Source organism: Sapajus apella, unplaced genomic scaffold, assembly GCF_009761245.1.
Source record: "Sapajus apella isolate SASKATOON/1434 unplaced genomic scaffold, GSC_monkey_1.0 scaffold8, whole genome shotgun sequence".
NCBI classification, from domain to species: domain Eukaryota; kingdom Metazoa; phylum Chordata; class Mammalia; order Primates; family Cebidae; genus Sapajus; species Sapajus apella.
Window position 1 is genome coordinate 1,131,913 of NW_022436948.1, and position 22,742 is coordinate 1,154,654.

Consider the following 22,742-nt stretch of genomic DNA (forward strand, 5'->3'; position numbering starts at 1 on the left):
GCACATGCACACACATGCACACACAGAGAGACACAGGCACACACATGTACAGACACATGCACACACATGCACACATTCACAGACATGCACACACAGACACATCCACACACATACACACAGTCACACACAGACATGCACACAACATGCAGACACGTGCACATGCACACATATGCACACACACACATGCACACACAGACACACACATGCACACATTCACACAGACACATGCACACACATGTACAGACACATGTGCACATGCATACATATGCACAGGCACACACATTCACACACCGACACATGCATACACCCATGCATAGACATACATGCACACGTTCACATACAGACACATGCACACACACGAACAGAAAGTTCAGTTAAAAGATAAAGATGATCAGACTGGACCCCACAGGGGACACACCCTCAACATCAGGCCACAGAAGGGTAAGTGGAAAGGGAGGCCTGGAAAGCTGGGGTGGCTGCATCAACACCGGGTGGAGGAACCATGAGCAAGGAATTCAGCAGACCAGGGTCAGCTGGCAGCACAGGGCCTAGCCCACAGGAAGATGCCAGCCTCAAGCTACAGAAAACAAAGTTGCAGAGTCTGAGAGAGAAGCAGAGAAATCCACAATCATATAGAAAAATTTAAAACACCTCTTGATCACCAATAAAGCATGTGTATTAGTCCATTTTCACACTGCTGATAAAGACATACTCGAGACTGGGAAGAAAAAAAGTTTAATTGGACTTACAGTTCCACATGGCTGGGGAGGCCTCAGAATAATGGCGGGAGGTGAAAGGCACTTCTTACATGGCGGCAGCAAGACAAAATGAGGAAGAAGCAAAAGCAGAAGCCCCTGATAAACCCATCAGATCTCATGAGACTTATTGACTGTCAAGAGAATCAATTACCTCCCCCTGGGTCCCTCCCATAATATATGGGAATTCTGGGAGATACAATTCAAGTTGAGATTTGGGTGGGGACATGGCCAGACCATATCATTCTGCCCCGGCCCCTCCCGAATCTCATGCCCTCACATTTCAGAACCAATCATGCCTTCCCAACAGTCCCCCAAAGTCTTAACTCATTTCAGCATTAACCCAAAAGTCCACAGTCCAAAGTCTCATCTGAGACAAGGCAAGTCCCTTCTGCCTATGAGCCTGGAAAGTCAAAAGCAAGCTAGTTACTGCCTAGATACAATGTACAGGCATTTTCATACAGGATTGGATAAATACAGCCATTCCAAATGGGAGAAACTGGCCAAAATGAAAAGGCTGCAGGCCCCATGAAAGTCCAACACCCAGCAGGGCAGTCAAATTTTAAAGCTCCAAAATGATCTCCTTTGACTGCAGGTCTCACATCCAGGTCACGCTGATGTAAGAAGTGGGTTCCCATGGTCTTGGGCAGCTCCACCCCTGTGGCTTTGCAGGGTACAGACTCCCTCCCGGCTGCTTTCACAGGCTGGCATTGAGTGTCTGCAGCTTTTCTGGCCCACAGTGCAGGCTGTCAGTGGATCTACCATTCCGGGGTCTGGAGGAGGGTGACCCTCTTCTCACAGCTCCACTAGGCAGTGCCCCAGTAGAGACTCTGGGTGAGGGCTCTGACCCCCCATTTGCCTTCTGCACTGCCCCAGCAGAGGTTCTCCATCAGGGCCCAGCTCCTGCAGCAAACTTTTGCCTGGGCATCCAGGTGTTTCCATACTTATGAAATCTCGGCAGAGGTTCCCAAACCTCAATTCTTGACTTCTGTGCATCCGAAGGCTCAACACCATGGAAGCTGCCAAGGCCTGGGGCTTCCACCCTCTGAAGTCACAGCCCAGGTTCTATGTTGGCCCCTTTCAGCAATAGCTGGAGCGATTGGGACACAGGACACCAAGTGCCTAGGCTGCGCAAAGCACGTGGACCCGGGGCCCACGAAACCACTTTTTCCTCCTAGGTCTTCGGGCCTGTGACGGGAGGGGCTGCCGTGAAGCTCTTTGACTTGGCCTGGAGACATTTTCCCCCTGGTCTCGGGGATTAACATTTGACTCCTTGTTACTTATGCAAATTTCTGCAGCCGGCTTGAATTTCCCCTCGAAAAATGGGTTTTTCTTCACTACTGCATTGTCAGGCTGCCGACTGTCTGAGCTTTTATGCTCTGTTCCCTTTTTAAAGCAGAATGTTTTTAACAGCATCCAAGTCACCTTTTGAATGTTTTGCTGCTTAGAAATTTCTTCTGCCAGATACCCTAAATCATCTCTCTCAAGTTGAAAGTTCCACAAGTCTCTAGGGCAGGGACAAAATGCTGCCAGTCTCTTTGCTGAAACATAGCAAGAGTTGGCTGGATGCTGTGGCTCACGCCTGTAATCCCAACACTTTGGGAGGCCAAGGCAGGAGGATCATGAGGTCAGGAGATTGAGACCATCCTGGCCAACATGGTGAAACCCCGTCTCTACTAAAAATACAAAAATTAGCTGAGAGTTGAGATGGAATCTTGCTCTGTCTCCAGGCTGCAGTGCAGTGGTGCAATTTCAGCTCAATGCGACCTCTGACTCCCTGGTTCAAGGGGTTCTCCTGCCTCAGCCTCTCGCATAGCTGGGATTACAGGCATGCATCATCACACCCAGCTAATTTTTGTATTTTTAGTAGAGATAGGGTTTCACCAAGTTGGCCAGAATGGTCTCCATCTCCTGACCTTGTGATCCACCTGCCTTGGCCTCCCAAAGTGCTGGGATTACAGGTGTGAGCCACCGTGCCCTGTGGGTAACACCTCACATGGGCACCGAGGAAGGACAACTGTGCACACCCCAGGCACATTTAGTGCCTGAAGCATAACTCACTGCTTACTATATCTAGCTTATATGTATAATCACACTTAGTTCCATATAATCTTTCTATATGATCATATAGGTATTGTAGTCGGAGCTGTACTGACACATTTAGTGCTGATTTATAGAATCCTTCCATACAACCGTATAGTAGTTTGTAGTAGGAGGAATGCCTAGAGCAGTCACAGAACAGAAGCAGTACATGGGAAAACAGCTGGACCAGGACAAGAAGCAGAGACGCAGGCGGTGGCGTCCCTGCCTGAAAGGGCATACGCTGTACGGCAGGCTTGGAGCAGGAGCCTCTCCTCCTGATAAAGGAGTTGTAGCACCTTGCATCCAGTTCCTGTGGAAAGTAGGCCTCAGGCCTGAGATCCTGGAAGTAACCGAGGGAGAAGAACCCCTCTGGTGTGAGCAGTCACGGTGGCTGTACACCCTGTCAGTCTTTTCTCACTTCCATGCTAGCTCAAATCATCCTCCCATAAATATCTTAAGAGAAGAGCACAAGTCTGTCAGCTCCCACTGCATTGGCTTACAGTATCCTTCTATTAGAAACCCTTTGAAGTCTCAGCCCCCAGATAAGAAGTGTTGCGCACGACACCTGTTACACATAGCCCACCTCCTTGCCTTGGTGACCTAATGGGGGTGGACCCCTTTTCTGTACACGGCCCTCTACTACAGTGCACAGCCCACCTCTCTGCCCAGGTGACATAATGGGGTGGCCCCTCGCTTGTGACTCATGAGATTATGTATGCCCTATCATTAAGCCTATAGATGATGACCTGACTTAGGACCCTTCCCCCTGCCTGTACCTAATAAATACAGACGCTTCTGCGTGTTCAGGGCCTCGTCTATCTCCACTCACAGGTGGCGTGGACCCCCAAGTCCAAATGCTCTTCACCAGTTCTTCGGTGTCCTGTCTCTTTACTGCTCGGATCCTGCACTTCAGCACAGCATAAGTGACACCCCACAACCCTGTGGGGCCAACAGCCCTACAAATCTCATGCTGTGCAACCCAGAATTTACCAAGATGAGAATAATGAGATGTATAAACCAGTAACTCTATGCAAAGTGCTGCAAGAGAATATTAATGTGAGACAGGAAGGCATTTCAAGGCAAGAAGATAAGGCAGGCCAAATGGCGGAAGAGGAACTTTGGCTGGATGACGGGGCATTTGGGCAGGTGGAGCCGTGGAGAATTTCTTGAGGGACCTGAGCACCCCCCACCCAGCCCTTTCTGTAAATTAGGAAGGGACTTCCTCTCTGTTGCCCAGCCCAGCAGCTGCACTGCCTGGGAAGTGAACAGCACCTTTGACATGAGGTGCTCTCAAACAAAAGCCTAAAACAGGGAGAGCCATGTTTGGGATAGAAGTGTGGGCTGAGGCACCTCAAGGAGACTGATAGTAAAGTCTTAAAGGCCAGTGAGGGAATGTATGGGAAGATGGAAAAAGCTGTGCTGTCATGTAGCAACAGAAAAGTCAGTTAAAACATCCTTTGGGAAAACCAGGCACCAAAAAATACACTACATGAGCTGGTGGGTTTGACTGCAGAGACTTTCAGGCCGACTGGCATGATTGACAACTGCTTTCTTTCAGTTAATGTAATATAGATAAAATAGTGAAGGAATGCCCTATTTTTGAGCAAAATTTAAAGAAGCTATGAAGGTGTCAGGACTTGGCTGTGTTTCTCATGTGCATCTTTCAAACAAAAAAAAATGCTCACAGTAAGAAAATGCTTCATGGCAAAGATTGAACTCAGTGTAAAAGCTCAGATTAAAAGTATTGGGGGGAGACCCCATAAGTGCCGAGGCAGGAGTCAGAAGCCTCAGCCTATTCCCATGCAAATAATGAAGAAGAAAATAACTACAGATTTGACCATGGTAGTTATTCACAGGTGATCTTAGTTATTTATATGTGATCTTAGTTATTCATAGGTGATCTTAGTTCTCTTCCTAATGCCTCTCAGGTCATGAAGTGTGAACCTGGGGTGACTTTGAGAAAGGAATGACCCTAAGGCTTGATGCTTTAAGCCCTCCGTCACGCCTGTGTAAGGGTTGCTGGAAGGCGCTTTGGCTGTTCGGCAGAGCCAGCGCTGGGAAAGCGCCTGCTGTTTAGCAAGCTGCAGAAGAAGATGTCAGAGATGTCTGCTTCCCCGAAGGAGTTAGGATAAAACTCCGCTCCTCCAGGCTCTTGCAGTCGGCCTGAGGGCTGTCAGGAGGCCCGCAGACATCCAGGGGTTTAACTGTCTCTATGTGATGGTTGCTTCAGCGGTCACGTTCCATGTCCACTCTCATGTTCTGCTCCTGTACCTGGTTCCTTTGTTCTTAGAAGGGATAATCAGTAAAAGTAACATAAATCTTAATGTCTTTGTTTTTTCTTGTCAATTATGGAAAAGTGCTGATGCACTGTGCTCCTTATCTCATCTCGGCTTCCTGAAAGTCCTGGGCCCCTACCTGTATGACACATAATGTACTTCACCCTCTCACCGACCACCAAGGCCACGCCCTACCTGCCCTGCCCCCAGTTCTGTACTCAATAAAAGTCAGAGTGTCCAGGCACTCGGGGCCACTGCCAGACTCCACGCTTTGGTTGGCAGGGGATCCCTGGGCCCAAACTCTCTTTTCTCTGTTTCTGCGTCTTGTGCCTTTTATTTCTACAGTTTCTCATCTCCACACCAGCAGAGAGTGGCTCCAAGGACCCTGTAGGGCTGGACCCTACAAAAAGTGTGGATTTCATACCTTTTATTGAGACTTGAAAAGGATTTAAGACATGCCTCATTGACTCTTTCAGTGAGACTGAGAAACTTGTGATAATATCTTCTGTATAATGGAGTGAGACCCCCACAAGGTTTGTGGGAAATCCACCAAGTATTTAAGAGAATTGTATAGGTGGAATCATTGTCAGCTCTGAATAAAGGGGACAATTCAGAATTAGAAGAAGTCTCTGGAACATCAACCTTCTATGTCCAGGAAGCTGACTAAGAGAGGTAATTAGATGAAAACATGAACCATTTTTCAGGGGAAAGGAAGGGTGACTCACAGGATGGAGTCTAGAGGATGGAGGGAGAGGCAAGAACATAGAACAAACACTCAGCTCTACTTGAAGTACATTGCCTCCCTCTAGCAGGAAAATTGGTGCACTAGCAGCTGGATTTTAGCTGTGTTGGCTTTGACGGCTAATGTGCTTCCTAGTTTCCAACTTTTCAATCAGAAAGGCCTATCGTGGTTTCTTTCCTCCCCATTACGTTAAAATGTTGGGTATGTGGAGCAGGGAATTTGACCCCTTTAGTTTGTAGGAATTGTACTTGAGTGAATGCACGTGAGGAATACAGTGGGGGTCCTTTACAGACCTGGCATCGATGATGAGACCCTGGATTTTGTGCCGACGCTGTAAAGGGCTGGGATGTTGGAGGCCTTGGGGAAGGAGATGAGTGTATTTTGCATATGCAAGGGATGGTGATACCTGTAGCCAAAGGGCGGACATGACATCATGTTGTTTTTCCACAGGGGCCACAGCAGTGGCTTTCCATCCCACGTGTTCTTCTGCAACCTGAACTTGCTACACCCTCATCAAGAGATGGGTCTATTTCTTGACCCTCTTACACAGTCAAATGAGGCAAAGTAGAACATTTATTCATTCTTAGCCTAAGATAAGCATGCAGAGGAAGAGACATTAATGAATTCATGCAGCATAAAATTTTCCCAGCGGGGGAATATAAAAAAGATACATTATTAGAACAAATAGAATTGTAAAATGACATAAGTGGCTATATCTTTTTAGGACACTCCTCAATAAAATCAAGCTGTTTAGCATTATTGCATTTTAACTACATTCCATTTCTCTGACATTAACCAAAAAAAGCCTCACAATTAATTTGGTATGTTTTGAGTCCGTCCTTGAAAGGTTTGCTGTCCCCTCAGCCTAGGTCCCAGGCTTCCCCCCCACCCCCACCCCGCACTCCGCTGCAGCGGTGTTCTGCCCTCCGCAAGGCCTGGTGTGCTTACTGCCGTGGCCACCCCGAGGTCAAAGGGAGCTGCAGCCCATGGCGGGCCAGGACCCTGGGTTTTCAGAGAGCCCTGCTGAGTGAATACCCTGCCCACTTGTTTGCTCAACTGCCTCACTTTAGGCTCAACGTCTCCGGAAAAACAGATGTTAGAGAAGGTCTCCGCCCAGCTGCAGGCCGGCGCACTCCAGCAGCCCTGAGTGTGAGCTGCACGGGTAAGCTGAAAGCCGGGTCCCCAACTCAGTGCCCCTCATCTCCTCCAGGCCTGGGGGGGCAGAGGGGACCGGGCGTCTCAGGCTCTGCCCCGCCCCATCCCAGCCCTGCCCCTCCTTTCCCCACCCCATCCAGCCCTGCCCCCTGCTGTCCCCGCCCCTCCATTGCTGTCTCCGCCCTCTCCCCACCCCGCCCCCACGCCAACCCTGCCCCTCCTGGCCCCGTCCCCTCCCCCCCCCACCCCAATCCTGGGCCCTTTTCTGTCCTAGGCCCTTGGGGAGGCTTTGCTGACACCATGGACCAGACAGAGCCCTCCTGTCGGCACCTACCACCCTTGCAGGGTCCATTTCTGTGTCAGTGTGTCTCAGTCTTGTCTTCCATCTCACGAGGATAACAGCAAATAGCTTAAAGGAAATAAAGCGAGCATGTGGGTTGAAAGGGCACAGTACATCCTAGGAAAAAGGTGCCTCACCAGAAAGACTGACATATGGACTAGGGTGCACTGGGGATGGCTCACACCAGCCTTTAGAGCTGGCTGTTAAATCGTCAAGAATATTGTGAGCCTTCTAAATATATAATCATGTCATCTGCAGATAGAGACAATTTGACTTCCTCTTTTTCTAATTGAATACCCTTTATTTCTTTTTCTTGACTGATTGCTCTGGCTAGAACTTCCAATACTATTTTGAATAGGAGTGGTGAGAGAGGGCATCCTTGTCTTGTGCCAGCATCATCTCCTCAAGCTGAGAAGCAACTTCAGCAAAGTCTCAGGATACAAAATCAATGTGCAAAAATCACAAGCATTCTTGTACACCAATAACAGACAAACAGAGAGCCAAATCATGAGTGAACTTCCATTCACAATTGCTACAAAGAGATAAAATACCTAGGAATACAACTAACAAAGGGCGTGAAGGACCTCTTCAAGGAGAACTACAAACCACTGCTCAAGGAAATAAGACAGGACACAAACAGATGGAAAAACATTTCATACTCATGGTTAGGAAGAATCAATATTGTGAAACTGGCCACACTGCCCAAATCTAGTGTTTATAGATTCAACACTATCCCCATCAAGCTACCATTGACTTTCTTCACAGAACTGGAAAAAAACCAGCTTAAATTTCATAACCAAAAAAGAGCCCGTATACCCAAGACAATTCTAAGCAAAAAGAACAAAGCTGGAGGCATTGCACTACCTGACTTCAAACTATACTATAAGGCTACAGTAATCAAAACAGCATGGTATTCATACCAAAACAGAGATATAGACCAATGGAACAGAACACAGGCCTCGGAAGTAACGCCACACACTTACAACCATCTGATCTTTGACAAACCTGACAAAAACAGGCAATGGGGAAAAGACTCCATGTTTAATAAATGGTGTTGGGAAAACTGGCTAACCATGTGCAGAAAGCTGAAACTGGACCCATTCTTTACACCTTATACAAAAATTAACTCCAGATGGATTAAATATTTAAACAGAAGACCTAACATCATAAAAACCCTAGAAGAAAACCTAAGCAATACCATTCAGGACATAGGCATAGGCAAGGACTTTGTGACTAAAACACCAAAAGCAATGGCAACAGAAGCCAAAATAGACAAATGGGATCTAATTGAACTTAAGAGCTTCTGCACAGCAAAAGAAACAATCATCAGAGTGAACGAGCAACCAACGGAATGGGAAAAAATTTTTGCAATCTACCCATCTGACAAAGGGCTAATTTCCAGAATCTACAAAGAACTAAAACAAATTTGCAAGAAAAAACAAACAACCCCATCAAAAAGTGGGTGGATATGAACAGGCACTTTTCAAAAGAAAATATTTATGTGGCCAACAATCATATGAAAAAATGCTCATCATCACTGGTCATTAGAGAAATGACCCGGCCATCATATTTAAATTTTATCATGTACATGTATTAGTTTTATAACTTTTTTTAAAAAAAGAAGGAAAAGAAAAAACTTTTAAAAATCTGATTAACTTTCCCTGCAAAAGGCTTCCAGGTGGTTTCCCATGAGTTGCCAAGTCAGATTGGTGACAGAAATGATCACCGCGGCCTATTTTGAACGTTGGTCTATTTATTTAGAAAATTGAAATGTGTACCAAAATATGACAGACCTTACAGGGGGACGAGTTTTTGTGAATTCTCGACCACTTGCATTTAAAAACCTCCTTATCTCTGCTGAGTTTCACAGCCTGATCGTATCTTTCTAGGTTTAGTGGTGTGAGTTACGGTGAAGGTGTCCTTGGACCCCGTGGTTGTAAATGGGACCGACCACACCACCCCTGCTTGCAGTGAGTCTAACAGAGCTGCCCACTGCAGGGGACAGAGCCCCGGGCCGGTTGGGTTTTAGATAGCAGGCTCCTGCCTTGTCACCAGGTACCTTCTCCCAGGGCCACAACTTCCTCCCCAGAGCCCGCCTGCCGTACTCTGCAGAGAAATACCTGGGGTTTACCAGAGACGGTGTGGAGCCAGAAACCTCCCTTACCTCATGTCTGTGGGGAGCACCCAAGAGACCCTCAGCGCCCCTTCAGCTTGATCTGTACAAGGTCAGCGTCCTTCCCAGCGGGTCCTGTTGTCCCTGACCACATAGCATGTGATTCCTGAAGGAGTGGAGGGACTTGCTCCGTTAAAAAGGCTGGGCTGGGCAGACTGTCCCCCTCCAAGGTGGCCTCCTTCTCACTTGCCTGTCTGGTGTCCCCCCCAAAACCTGGGCTCCCTCTCCCCACATGGAAGCCCACGCCCAGGCCTCTCAGTGAGCCTGGGCTCCACCCAGCAGGTGGGTCTCAGGTAGATGGACTTCCTGTGTAGCAGAAGCTTCCAGACAGCAGGAAGCAGGGGCCATAAGCCAGCTCCCCAGGACGGCGGCTCTGCTGGGTGCTGCCCGTCAGCACAGCCATGGAGCACACCAGGCTTGGGGCCACGTTATGGGAAGAGGACTGTGGCAGCTGTCTCTGGGGACACTCTGGCTGCCGCTGCCCCCTGGCCACAGTGATTCATGTGCTGGCAAGTGGCATGCTCTCAGCCTGTTCCGAGCCCAGAATATCCCTCCCAGTTAATGAGCTCGTCATCCCCATGGCGTCCAGGTGAGGCTGAGGCTGCATGGGGGTGGATCCCCCGAGTCTACAGCGGGACGGAATAACTGCAAACAGCACTCCCCACTCCAGAGAGGGGCATGGGTGCAAGTGGCCACCAGCCTATAGCAATTCTGAAATCCATCTGGGTGCAGGCCACCCATGATCGCCACAGAGACCCCGTCCGGTGGCTTTGCAGTGCCAGAGGGCAGTGCAGGTCCGACACCCACCTCGTGGTGACTCTGCTCACCCAAGGCCTTCTCTGAGCCCACATTCAAACCCAAGCAGGCATCTGTTGAGGGAAGTGAGAATTCATCACTGCCGTCCCTTCACACCTGCTGCAGTTCTCACCTGGCTTCACACTCCTATAGGCGGCGTCAGGCATGGGCACAGGCTTGTCCCCGACAGCGACTGATTCCCGCTGGGACTGTGCTGTCACCTCCTCCCCACTCACCCCCACCCTCCCAGTACTGCTGGGCCTCCTCACCGTCCTCACCATCTGGGATGTGTCCCCTGCTAGGCGTGCGCTCCTGGGGCACCATCCTGTCCTTCTCCTCCTGTGGTCATAGCTGCAGGGCAGTGAAAGCAGCTGGAATGTGGCAGAGACCGTGACCAGTGTCTCCTGCACCTGTGGGGAGTCTGGCAGGGATGTGACTGCGTTCCAGAAAGCCTCGGGCCTGTGACCGTGAGACTGGTTCTTATCAACAGCACTAGGCAGGAGAGACATGGGCCACTCTGCCAAGGCCTTTAGAGGCGGCTGTGTCTCCATCAGCCTCAAGAGATGGTGGGCTCAGCCACCAGCTAGCCAGGGACCCCAGCTGGGACCACAGGGGTGGTGAACACTCAGTTATGTCTGAGCCGTTTTGAACCTTGGGGACTGATTTTCACATACCCAGCCTGCCCTGGCAGCACAGAGGGCCTCTGAGAAGGCATGTGGAGTGAATGAGCAAGTGCAGAAGCTGCCAGCTGGCACCAGGCACGTGTCTGCTGCAGCTGGAGCCCAGCCTCACCTTCCAACTGCCCCCTATGGCCAGATGCCCAACAAGGAGGGTACAACTGGCACCGGAGGTCTTGGGCCCGTGCAGGAACCTGAAGAAAGTTCTGGAACAGGTATGCTAGCTGTGCATGCCATCATACCCACTGTTCATGTACCTTGACTCTCCATTCGGTACTGGCACCTCTGGGCAGGACCTTCCCTTCCCAGTCCCCACTCCCAGGAAGCTCTCCTTGTCTCATATTGAAATGGAGCGGTGGCCAGGGTTTGCAGGAGTGGCCAAAGGCCAAGTGGCTGAAGCTGCCCACTGGGAAGGACGTCAGAGGCAAGGGCTCCCACATCCCAGGGGGACCCACAGACCAGAGGCACCCACATCCCAGGGGTGCCGGCATCCTAGGGGTGCCGTGCTGGAGAGGCGGCCCTCCCCCTGGGAGCACTCCTTTCCAGGAGCTGCCGGCCAGAGTGCAGAGAACCCTGTCGATTGGGAGCATCAGGGCGGGATGGGAACCCGGCCAGGAATGCGCATTGTGGCAGCAGGGGCCTTGATTCCGGTGGAGTTTGGCAGAGACACCCCAAAGATGCAGCACTTGGGCCCAGAACTCCCCAAGCTGAGGGGGAGGGACATGGGTGCCATCCAGCCAGCAGTGAGTGGAAGTCCCATCAAAGCGACAGACTCTTCGTAGGGCCAGCTGGAGTCAAAGGACAAACAACAGGTGAGCCCCAGGCTGCCAAGGCGGGCAGGTCTGACAGCTCGCAGGTGCCTGGCAGCCAGGCACTTGGGCCAGAACCTGCTGTAGGGTCAGAGGGAGACAGCCACGCCACACCCTCACGCCTCCACCAGGAAATCGATTCTGGGGTTCAGAAAGGAGGAGGAGTGGGCCCAGGGACAGCTGCCCACACAAGTCCCCACGGCTGAGGACGGGCTGGAGTCACACAATGAGGACACTTGCCCACCTCTGCCCGCTGGCCTCGCTGCCTGTGCTGGGGTGCATCCAGATCCTGAGTGGAGACCACAGCAGCCCCAGCCCCAGACACTAGGCCCCTCCCAGGCTCCCTAAAGGGCAGCAAAGCCTCAGGAACCTTGCAGGCCATGCCAAAGCTTCTTCTTCGCCTTGGGTGTGAGGCCACGCGCCTTCCCCAAAAGGCGGTGCAGACGTCTCGGTCAGCACTCACCTGACCCCAAGGTGCAGACTTGGTCACAGTCACTGCTCACCTGACCCTGGGGAGTCCACGCACTTGCAAAGCTGCCTTCAGCCCCAAGTGTTGGGGGCCTGGCTGTGCCCTAGCTCCAGGCATCCGGGTTCAAGTGAGCAGGATCTGAGGATCAGATCAGCAACCACCCACCCACCTGCCATGGGGCTGTGCACTGGCCGGCACTCGAGGCCCTTTCCCGAGCCCAGACGCACCGCACACAGCCCGCCTGGGCCCCCTGAGCAGGTGGGATCATCCTGCCCCTCCTGCCCGTCGTCAGGTGTTCCTCCTGCCCTGGTTCTCACCACCGGAGTCCCCGCGCTCCTCCAGGTCCTTCAGCGGCCCCCCAGTCACCGCCTCCTTGGTCACCCCCAGCCTTCCCCCAGGCCAGCTCAGGGCCCACAACACTGTTGTAATTACGTACTTTTAAAATCATAAGAGAAGAAAAGAGAAATTTTAGGTCAAATAAAATGTTTTCACATATAATATTAGAACCTTTGGGCTTTTTATCAACACGCATGTAAAACAGGATTTTGACATTTTGTGGAGGGTGGGCCGGTGGAGGCAGAGTACCTGCCCCGCCATCTTGCCTCCCGGCTGCTGGGCCACATGGCTTCCCAGCTGGGCAGGACCCTCACCCCCTAACTCCTGAGGCTCACGGCCTTGGCAAGAGCAGAAACCTCATGTGTCCAGTTGAGCGTCTGGATTCTTGTTGGACGGAGTTCAGGAAGGATTTTCTGATTCTGTGACAGCTTGTTGACCCGGCACAGCTGCCGTCCTCTTCCTGCTGAGAAGGCTGGTCACTCCCTGGTGTGGCAGAGCCAGCTGTGTGGCTTGTGGCCCAGAGCCACAAGCAGAGCCCCCCTGACCTGGGAGTGCCTCGGGGTCTGGAGGGGGTCCTCAGCAGGGGCATTTGCACAGTTGCTGCCCCTCCAAGGAGTGCCCAGGCAGTGCCACGTGGTCCAGAGAGATTTAGCCCAGGGGGGCCAGAGCCATAGGAGGCAGGCAGGCGCTGCTTCCTGCAGGGTGAGGGCCGCACAGTCGCCTCCACAGCCACCGGCAGGAAGGCATGAGGCCCTGCGTGGGGGGTGGATGGCACATGCGCCCAGGGTTGCTCTGACAGGTCCTCCTCGGGTGGGAAGCGAGGACCGCATCGTGTTCAGAGGTGTGAATCAGCGTCAGGCATTCTTGGTGCCTGACATGCTTTCCTGTAAGCCCGAGGCTGTCTGGGAGAGCTGGGAGCCGACGCTCAGCCTCTCTCTGCAGCTCCCCTGCCAGGGGCAGCTCCCCAGACGCCACCTCTTCTTCCAGGCCCTGCCCCAGGGGGACTCAAGGAACCCCCAAAATCAACCCGTAGGTGGATGACCCGGAAGTCCCGTGGAAACCAGGAGCCCACGCCAGGCAGCTTCGACCTCATTTTGGAGGTTCCGGCTGAGCTGAGCCGGCAGCTAACCCAGCCCACAGGCCCTGCAGTGCCCAGAAGGCCAGCTCCAGGTCCTCCCAGGTGGTCCCCAGCCTCCACGCACTGCTTGGGGGGTGCTCCTTTCCTGGCAGGGGCCCGGGGCTAGATGGGGCGGAAGGAAGGCCAGGGTCTCTGATGAAGGAGAGAAGACTTTCGTGGTCAATGAGAGGAAAAAAAAGAGACAAAAAGATGTTGTTGGTGCTGCCTGGAGGATCCAGCCAACTTCTATTTCTAACAAATGAAGGACGAGAAAAGGCTTAATCAGCTAATGGATACAGGCTGGGCCGCCAACTCGGTGTGAGGGGCCAGGGATCAACGGCTTCCGTGTTTGAAATTTAAATCAGCCGCGAAGGTGCCAGTCTGCCAGGGAGAAGCCAAGCCATGACCTCAGAGCGGCTCACAGTGCCCGCCCTGCAGGCGGGGCAGGGCGGTGGGACGAGCGGGCTGGGGGCCACATGGGGGGACGGGGGCAGGGGCAGGGGCAGGGCAGGGAGCTTCTTCCCGGGTCCTCCCGAATCTGCAGCTCAGGCAGCCGTAGACAAGGGCAGGATGGGCGGGGACGCCAGGCGGGGGCCTCCAGGAGGCACTGGGAGAAGGCCCCAGGGCGGGAGTGGAGCCTGTGAGGTCCTCCTCAGGATGGGTGCTCCGAGGGCCGAGGCTGTTAGCGGCAGTTTCACTGATGTCTGCCCAAGGCTGGCGCCGTCCAGCTGCGGTGCATTAGAAGCCTCAGCAGTGAGAAGACCACTATCCCCAAGTCGGGAACAGAAACCCACCTTCAGGGAGGGAAGCCAAGAATCCTCCCAGGGCGCCCCAGCAGCAGGTGGGGAGCTGGTGGGAAAGGGGCTTCATGGGGAAACAGCCCAGCCTGCCCCGGGTGGTGGGTGCCTGTGTGCATGAAGTTACCAGAACCCAGAAGTAGATACCTAGTTCGTGCATTTTAGTAGAAGCTAATTAACCTCAGCTATGCACATGTACATAAAATTCTCAGAACCAAACTTCCACCCGTTGTCTCTGGAGGCAAATCCAGGAGCCCCCCACTCCCCCGTGGCCCCCGGGTGCTGCTTGCACACTGCTCCCCACTGGAGGGCACAGGTGAGCTCCCGGGCCCAGGGAGGTGGACTTGGGAAGTACCCGTCCAGCAAAGGCAGTGCCCGGCTGTTACTGTGCACGTCTGCAGGGGGCCAGCTGGGACACTGCGCAGGGCCTCTAACAGCCGTGGCAGGGATTCTGCTTTCCGGAGCAGGCCGCCCTTTGGGGCCCACTTGAGAATGCTGGGGTTCTTTGTTCCCTGAGGAGACAGGAGGGGCACAGTGGTGTACACTGCACGTGGGGCAGGGACATGGCGCTGCTTCGTGGGGCGGGGTCATCCTCAGACGTGCTTAAGGTTTAGCAGGCATTTTCTGCAGAGTCTACCAACCTAATCAAACTCGGAGGGGCTTTAAATTATTCTTATATGAGGTAGGAGCTAAAACAGCAAAACCTGAACCAACAACGACCAGAAATGCCATCACCAGAGGCAGGAGCCCGGCCGACTCCTCATCCTGCGGGCATCAGGGCCCGGCCCACTGTCCAGGCAGGCGCTCCGGGTGGACCAGCAGGAATACAGTCAGGACGGGGAGGAGGGCGGCCAGAACACCCACCGCCTCTCTTCCCCTTCGCCGTCCTGCAGGGACACAGGAGTGGGACGTCGCTCCAGGTGGGAGCCGCCGCTGTCAGTCTGGCATTTTAGCACAGGTGGCTCTGCAGGGGGAGATCTGGCCGGTGAGGAGACCCCGGCAGAGCTGGATAAACGGAAGCACAGCTGTGCAGCCGCTGCTGGCCTTTGCATTGGTGGGAACAAGCAAACTGGAAAGGCATCGACAGGCCCTTCGAAGGCCCCCAGCCCAGCAGTTGGAAAGTGGTCCCAGCTGAAACCTCTGGGCTGTGACAAACAGAACGGGCGAGGGCTGGAAGCCTCAGCAGCCACTAAAATGAGGCAAAATCAGGATCGTTGAGATAAAAAGCAAGGGATACCGCTGAGTTCCAGAGACACACAGGGCAGAGGCCAGGAGGCGCTTCCTGGGAGCCGGTCACAGACCAGATGCAGCTACAGAGCAGACCCCCGACCCGGAGGCCAAAGCGGAGACTCACTCCCCCAAAGGGAGAGTAAGAGCCCACTCAAGTAAGGGGTCTAGACATTTTTGAGGAATAAACAAAAACATTTGAATGGAAAAAAAAATAACTGAAGACATAAGTGGAGATGTTTTCTTCCAGCCTTGGAGGATCTGTTGACGCAGATGGGAACTCGCGCTGTGCTGCTTTAATGAGTCAAAGCAAAGAAACACAGACCCAGGCTGGGAATGCATTTGAATCACACAAATTTTGGAAACATCCTACGTGTGTCTAATACACACACGCACACACACACACACACACACACACGGAAAAAGAGTTTACCAACAGAAACCAAAGCTGACCTGTCCTCAGTCCCCCACCCCCTGCCCCACCCCAGGGTGTCTCTGTGCAGGGAGAAAGAAAAGGGGTCCCGGGGGTTCGAGTGAAGCCTCCCCTCTGTAAGCCTGCTTCCTCCTTTGCAAGATGGAGCTAGTTACAGCCCCTACCCATGATGCTGGTGGAAGACGAAGTAAGTTCCTGCCTGCGGAGACCCTGGCACTGCCCCAAGTGGGGTCAGGCACTGTATTAATATGTTGTTATCATTGGCATGTGTGATGCCACAGAAAGACGACTTTCGCAACCCAAGAGCTTGATGTCCTCTCCAGCACTAAGGACGTTCCATCCAGTGCTGGCATCAGATGGGGCCTTTTATATTTCAAGAATGCCCAACTCAAATCAGCTTAAACATTAATTTGTGGATTAATATTGACTCACAACTAGAAAATCCGGAGGAAACCAGGCTTCAGGTACAATATGATCAGGGTTCCAGTAATATTTGTCGACAAATTTCTGCTGTGCTGTACTCCACCCCTCTGTCTTATCCTTAGGGTTGCTTCCCTCCTGGTATCAAAGTAGCTGTAGTAGCCGGGCGCAGTGGCTCATGCCTGTAATCCCAGCACTTTGGGAGGCTGAGGCAGGTGGATCACTTGAGATCAGGAGTTCGAGACCAGCTGGCCAACATGGTACAACCCGGCTCTACTAAAAATACAAACCTTAGCCCGATGTGGTAGCGTGCACTTGTAATCTCAGCTGCTCAGGAGGCTGAGACAGGAGAATCGCTTGAACCTGGGAGGTGGAGGTTGCAGTGAGCCAAGATCGTGCCACTACACTCCAGCGTGGGGGACACAGCAAGACTCTCTCAAAAAAAGGAAAAAAATTAGCTGCAGTGGGACAGGACGAGCTTCCACCCTAGACTTCCCAATGAAGACCAGGAAACTGCCCTGGTGGTTAAAGTGCCACTCCCCAGGAAGCTAAGATCACCGCGGAGGCTGTGCTCAGAGTATCAGGGCGCCCTTCAGCAGGTGCAGGCCCAGCGCTACTGGGGAAGTCGCTGAACCCTGAGGATAGATAGTTGGCCTGCAGACCCAGTCTCCATGCAGCCCCTCCCCCAGAAGGAACCAGGCGTCCGGCTGGTCACAAGCCGCAGTGACTTCAGGCTGGCCAGGGCCTTGCCTTCTCCAGCACCTACACCAGCCTCTGTGCTTTCCAGGGTGGCGAGCCATCCTCCAACTCATCCTTCACCCCAGAGTTCACGTGTCCTACTGTCTGTGACAGCAGCCGCTGAGGCTGCTCTGTCTGTGTGTACCTAAGAGCTGGCCTTTGACTTTTGGCACAGCTGTGTGGTTCATGCTAGGGAAACTTTTACCTGTTCTCCCTGGAAGGAAAGCCGCAGGGACCCACGCAAGACTTGCACCCTTGCTGCTGTCCTCTGCTGTTGCTTCCTTCTTTCACACGATAGAAAATAAACTGTCTCTTTCATGTACTTTGTAGAAACAACAAATCAGGGTCCAAAGAGCCCCAGGATGGTCGACGGGAAGGGGACGCTTCGACCTCGGGGAGCAGGAGGTTGGGCCCAGAGAGAGTAAATCATGTTCTCAAGGTCACAGGCAGCAGTTCATAGAACCAGATCTCACCCAAAACAAATTCCATTAACAGACCTTTGAGCAAAGAGCGATTTCGAGTGATTTCATGAATCACGATGCACCTGCACACTCTGCTTTTCTCTAATTGGAATGAGGAGGGAAGTGTGTGCTTTTGAAGAGGGCGTCTGTCTGGGAACGCTGCACATTCGTTTTGACAGGAACAAGGCAGGCAAAACAATCTGATTAGTGATCCTCCGGGAGCCGCGATCCGATTAGACCTCTGGGCGCCCGTGCTGGCTGCCCTGGACGGAGGTGGCTGGAGACAGCAGAGCAGGCGGAATCAGGTCTGGTTTATGTTGAGGACTAAGATGTCTCTCTGGGGACGCTTGCCAGTTTCTTCTTGGACTTGGCAGCTTTGTTAACCTGGCAACTGGAGCAAGAGAGAGGCCCATTTGAAAAATTAAAGACATGACGAAGGAAAAAAGGTCTCTGGAAATTTCCATCTGAGTGCTGGAGACCAAATCTGTCCCCGCCGCCCCCATGAGGACAGCAACTCGGTTGCTATCTTCCTGCCAAGAAGCTCAGCAGGGTGCGCTTCTACTCAGCCTGCTGGGGAAAAGTCGGCTATTAGCAGTGTTATTTTTTAAACATGAGACACATTCTAAGAGAATTCAGAGAACACATTTGTCTTAAAAATTATGACTTATTCAGTGCAAGCTGTTTGCTGTGTAACAAGATTGTGTGAAATGAAATCGGCTCCGTGACAGTGCTTCTGTTGCCGTGTGCTAGTGTAGATGGTCTGTGTTTACAGCCTTGAGAGTTTATCGTTTTAAGCTCCAGAAAGAACCCACACACTTCCATGGTGAATGCGAAAGGCTGTGCTGTGCTCCCCCTGTAACACCAACAATTCACAGATTTTACTCCAAAGCCGCATTTCTAACTCTGGGATTCCCACGTGCTTCCCCGCCCCGGCTTCACTTTATTGGGAACACAAATTAACTGCACACATTTAAAGTGTACAATATGGCATGTAGGCACTTGTGAAAGTGTTGCTAAAATCTAGATCATGAACATATTCACCCCAAATCCTCCCCCTCGGCTTCTCTTACTCTGCTCCCCTGTCCCCAGGTAACTGTCGGTCTGTTTCCAGAGCTGTGGATGGATCCCCACCTTCTAGAGTTGTGTAGAAATGGACTCAGGAGGCCAGGCACAGTGGCTCACGCCTGTCATCCCAGCACTTTGGGAGGCCAAGGCAGATGAATCACCTGAGGTCAGGAGTTCGAGACCAGCCTGGCCAACATGGTGAAACCCTGTCTCTACTAAAAATACAAAAATTACCCAGGTGTGGTGGTTCATGACTGTAATCCCAGATACTCGGGAGGCTGAGACAGAAGAATCACTTGAACCCAGGAGGTGGAGGTTGCAATGAGCCGAGATCGCACTATCGCACTCCAGCCTGGGAGACAGAGCAAGACTCAGTCTCAAATAAAGTAAAAAAAAAAAGATGGACTCAGGCAGCACACACTGTTGAACCCATGTATACATGTACATCTAAAATACTTCCCTAGGTAACCATCGAAATCCATATTAGACTAAACATCAGTTCATACCAAGGTCTCCCACTCAAACCTGGCTCCGTGGAGTCATCCCAGCTGCCTCCTCTTGCGTCTGTGACCTCCTAATAGTGAGAAACCTGCCCCCTACCATCTGCTATCCATGTATGTGATTGCTCAATTTCAGTATATATGTGCTATGGTTTGAATGTGTTCCCCAAAGGTTCATATGTTGAAACTTGGCCCCAAGTGAAGCAGTGTTGAGAGGCAGGAACTTTGGGAGGTGATTGGATTAATTGATTCATGGATTAATGGGTCGTGCAGGTAGTGGGTTCGTTCTCACAAGAATGGGTCTGCTGTAAAAGTGAGTTTGGCAACTCTTGTAAGCCTCTTCACCATCTGATGGCCTGTACCACCTGGGACTCTCCAGAGAGTCCCCAGCAGCAAAAAGGCCCTCACCAGATGCAGCCCCCTGAACTCGGACCTCCCAGCTTCCAGAATGCTGAGAAATGGATTTCTTTATAAAGTACCTGGTCTTAGGCATTCGGTTACAGCAACCGAGAACAGACGAAGACAACATTATGGTAGTGTTAGAACTGCCAACTGACACCTCGCCGGCAGGCAGCTTTATCTACTAGAGTCTAGCGCTCAGGCACTGCCCCCTCGCCTTTACTCCTGCAGACTCCACTCATTCTGAATGAGGTCAGGGCCTTTTCCCTACTCCCTCCATGAGGATGTTTCATGCATTTGTAATGCAGTTAGATGTTTTTTTCACTTTCTGGATTCTATCCTGATGCCCCTGAACTTCCTAAATGATTTTTAAATTTGCGTGCAATGAGGCGTACTCTTTTTACTGTAAAGTTTCACAGGTTTTTGATGTTTATAAGATCACATATCCACCAATACACTATCATACAGAATACTTTAACTGCCCTAAATCATCTCCTGTGCTTTCCTATTCAGTCCCCCAAATTCACGACAAGCACTGATCCTTTCACCAGCGTAATGGTCTTGCTTCTCCAGAAAGTCACATCACTGGGGCTATACAGCATGAGGTGTTTTCAGCATGACTTCTCTCACTGAACCTTCTGCATTTAAGATTTATCAGGAATGTGTTTCTGTATCTATCGACCATACGGTTTTCCTTTATGTCTATTGTGGTGAATTCCGTTGATTGATTCTCCACTGTTAAACCAACCTCACACTCTTGGCATAAACACCAATAGGTCACGATGTAATTTCTTTTCTATATGTTGTTGGGCATAATTTGCTAACATTTTAGTTGGGAATTTTTGCATCTACATTCAACCAAGGACAGAGCAGGGTGAAATATTTAAAGCGTTGAAAGAAGAAAACCCACCAACTTAGAGTTCTGTATCCAGTAATATTATTCTTCAGTGTGAGGGAAAAATAAAAACTTTCTCAGACAAATAAAAATGGAGAGAATTAATCACCAGCAGACATTCTCTATAAGAAACATTAAAAGAAGTTCTTTAGGAAGAAGGAAATTATATAGGCCAGAAACTTGAATCTACATAAAGAAACTAAGTGTTTGAGAATGAATAAATATAAAATCCTTTCCCCCTTATTCTCAGTTGATCTAAAATACAGCTATTTATTGAAAGTAATAATTGTAACGATATTGGGTGATTACAGCATATAGGTAAGAAAACAGATGGCAGCAATGTGGTAAGGGATGGGAGAGATCAGGAATATTCTGTTGAAGGTACTTGTAGTGGGTGTGGAGCAACACAGCATTATGTGAGAGTGAACTTAGATTCGTTGTAAGTGTATATTGCAAACTGTAGGAAAACAACTTACATTTTTTTTTCTGAGACGGAGCCTTGCTCTGTCACCCAGGCTGGAGTGCAGTGGCACCATCTCGCCTCACTGCAACCTCCGCTTCCCAGGTTCTTGCAATTCTCCTGCCTCAGCCTCCCGAGTAGCCGGGATTGCGGGCACACACTGCTACGCCCGGCTAATTTTTTGTAGTGTAGTAGAGACAGGGTTTCACCATGTGGCCTCGGCTGGTCTCAAACTCCTGAGCTCAGGCAATCCACCCACCTCGGCCTCCCTAAGTGCTAGGATTACAGGTGTGAACCACTGTGCCCAGACATAACTTAAATTTTTTTAAGAAAAATTGATATGTAAAGAGAAGAAACATATAAGATGGAATATATATAGAATCATTTAAGATGCTCAGTTAAAACCAGAGAAGGCAGAAAAAGAATCTCAAATTTTGCTTTCATCTTCAATCAGTTTAAAATACTTTCTGATTTCCCTGTTCATCATTTCTTTGACTGGTGGGTTATTTAGATATCTGTTTTCAGTCTAAATATTTGGAGATTATTCAGAAATCTTTGTATTAATATTAATAGCTGACATATTAATATTAATAGCTGATATATTTCCAATGTTCCAGAGAACGTACTCTGATGCAATGAATCCTTCAAATTTATTGGGAATTGTTTTATGACCCAGAATACAGCCTATTTTGGTAAATTGTCTGCAGATGAAAATAATGTGTATTCTCCTGTTGTTGGGTGACATGATCGATAAATATTAATTTGACTGATAGTATCATTCAAGTGTTGTCTGCCTTTAATAGGGTGTCTGTCAGTTTGTTCTATCAGTTATTGAAATAGGGTGTTGAAATCTATGACTGTAATTGTTGATTTGTCCACTTCTCCTTACTTTCTAGCTGTTTTTGCTTCTTGTATTTTGAAGCTTTACTATTAGGTGTGTACATGGTTAGGGTTAAGTTCTCTTGATGAATTGATCCTTTTATTATTATAAAATAATCCTCTTTATTTCTTACAATGTTCTTATCTGATATCTACTTTGATATTGTAATAGCCACTCTGGCTGTCTTTTGAATAGTGTGATGGTATTTATTTTTCCATCTTTTTATTTTAAACCAATTTGTATATTTATACTTAAAATGTTTTCCCCTGTCAGCAACATAAGGTTGAGTCTGGCTTTCTTATCTAATTATATAATTTCTGCCCCAGTTGAAATGTTTGGGCCATTAGAACATAATTATGATTATTAATATGATTGAGTTTAAATCTACATCTTACTATTCACCTTGTATTTGTTCCATCTGTTATTTTTTCCTTTTTCTGCCTTCTTTTGCATTGTGTTTTTAATTTCACTTATACTCCTTTTTGGCTTATTAGCTATAATTCTTGTTTTTTCTTTTATTTGCAGTTTTAAGATAAAGAGCATACTTCTTTAATGAACACAGTAATGTTATATTACAATAGCGTATTTTCACTCTCCCTCACAGCTTTTTTGCTGTTGTCAAACATTTTAAAACCTCTCACACTTTTTACTTATTTTTGAGACAAGGTCTTTGTTACACCGTCATCCAGGCTGGAGTGTGGTACAATGGCACAATCATGGCTCACTGCCACCCTGACCTCC

General features: G+C 50.2%; 1 long non-coding RNA gene across 1 annotated transcript; it reads left to right on the top strand.

Annotated features, from left to right (window-relative positions):
• The first annotated feature begins 1,154 nt into the window (after positions 1 to 1,154).
• Positions 1,155 to 20,802, top strand: LOC116550661. The gene is made up of 3 exons (XR_004268520.1): positions 1,155 to 1,289; positions 18,108 to 18,112; positions 20,791 to 20,802. It is a non-coding gene; the product is annotated as an uncharacterized LOC116550661 (long non-coding RNA).
• The last annotated feature ends 1,940 nt before the right edge of the window (positions 20,803 to 22,742 follow it).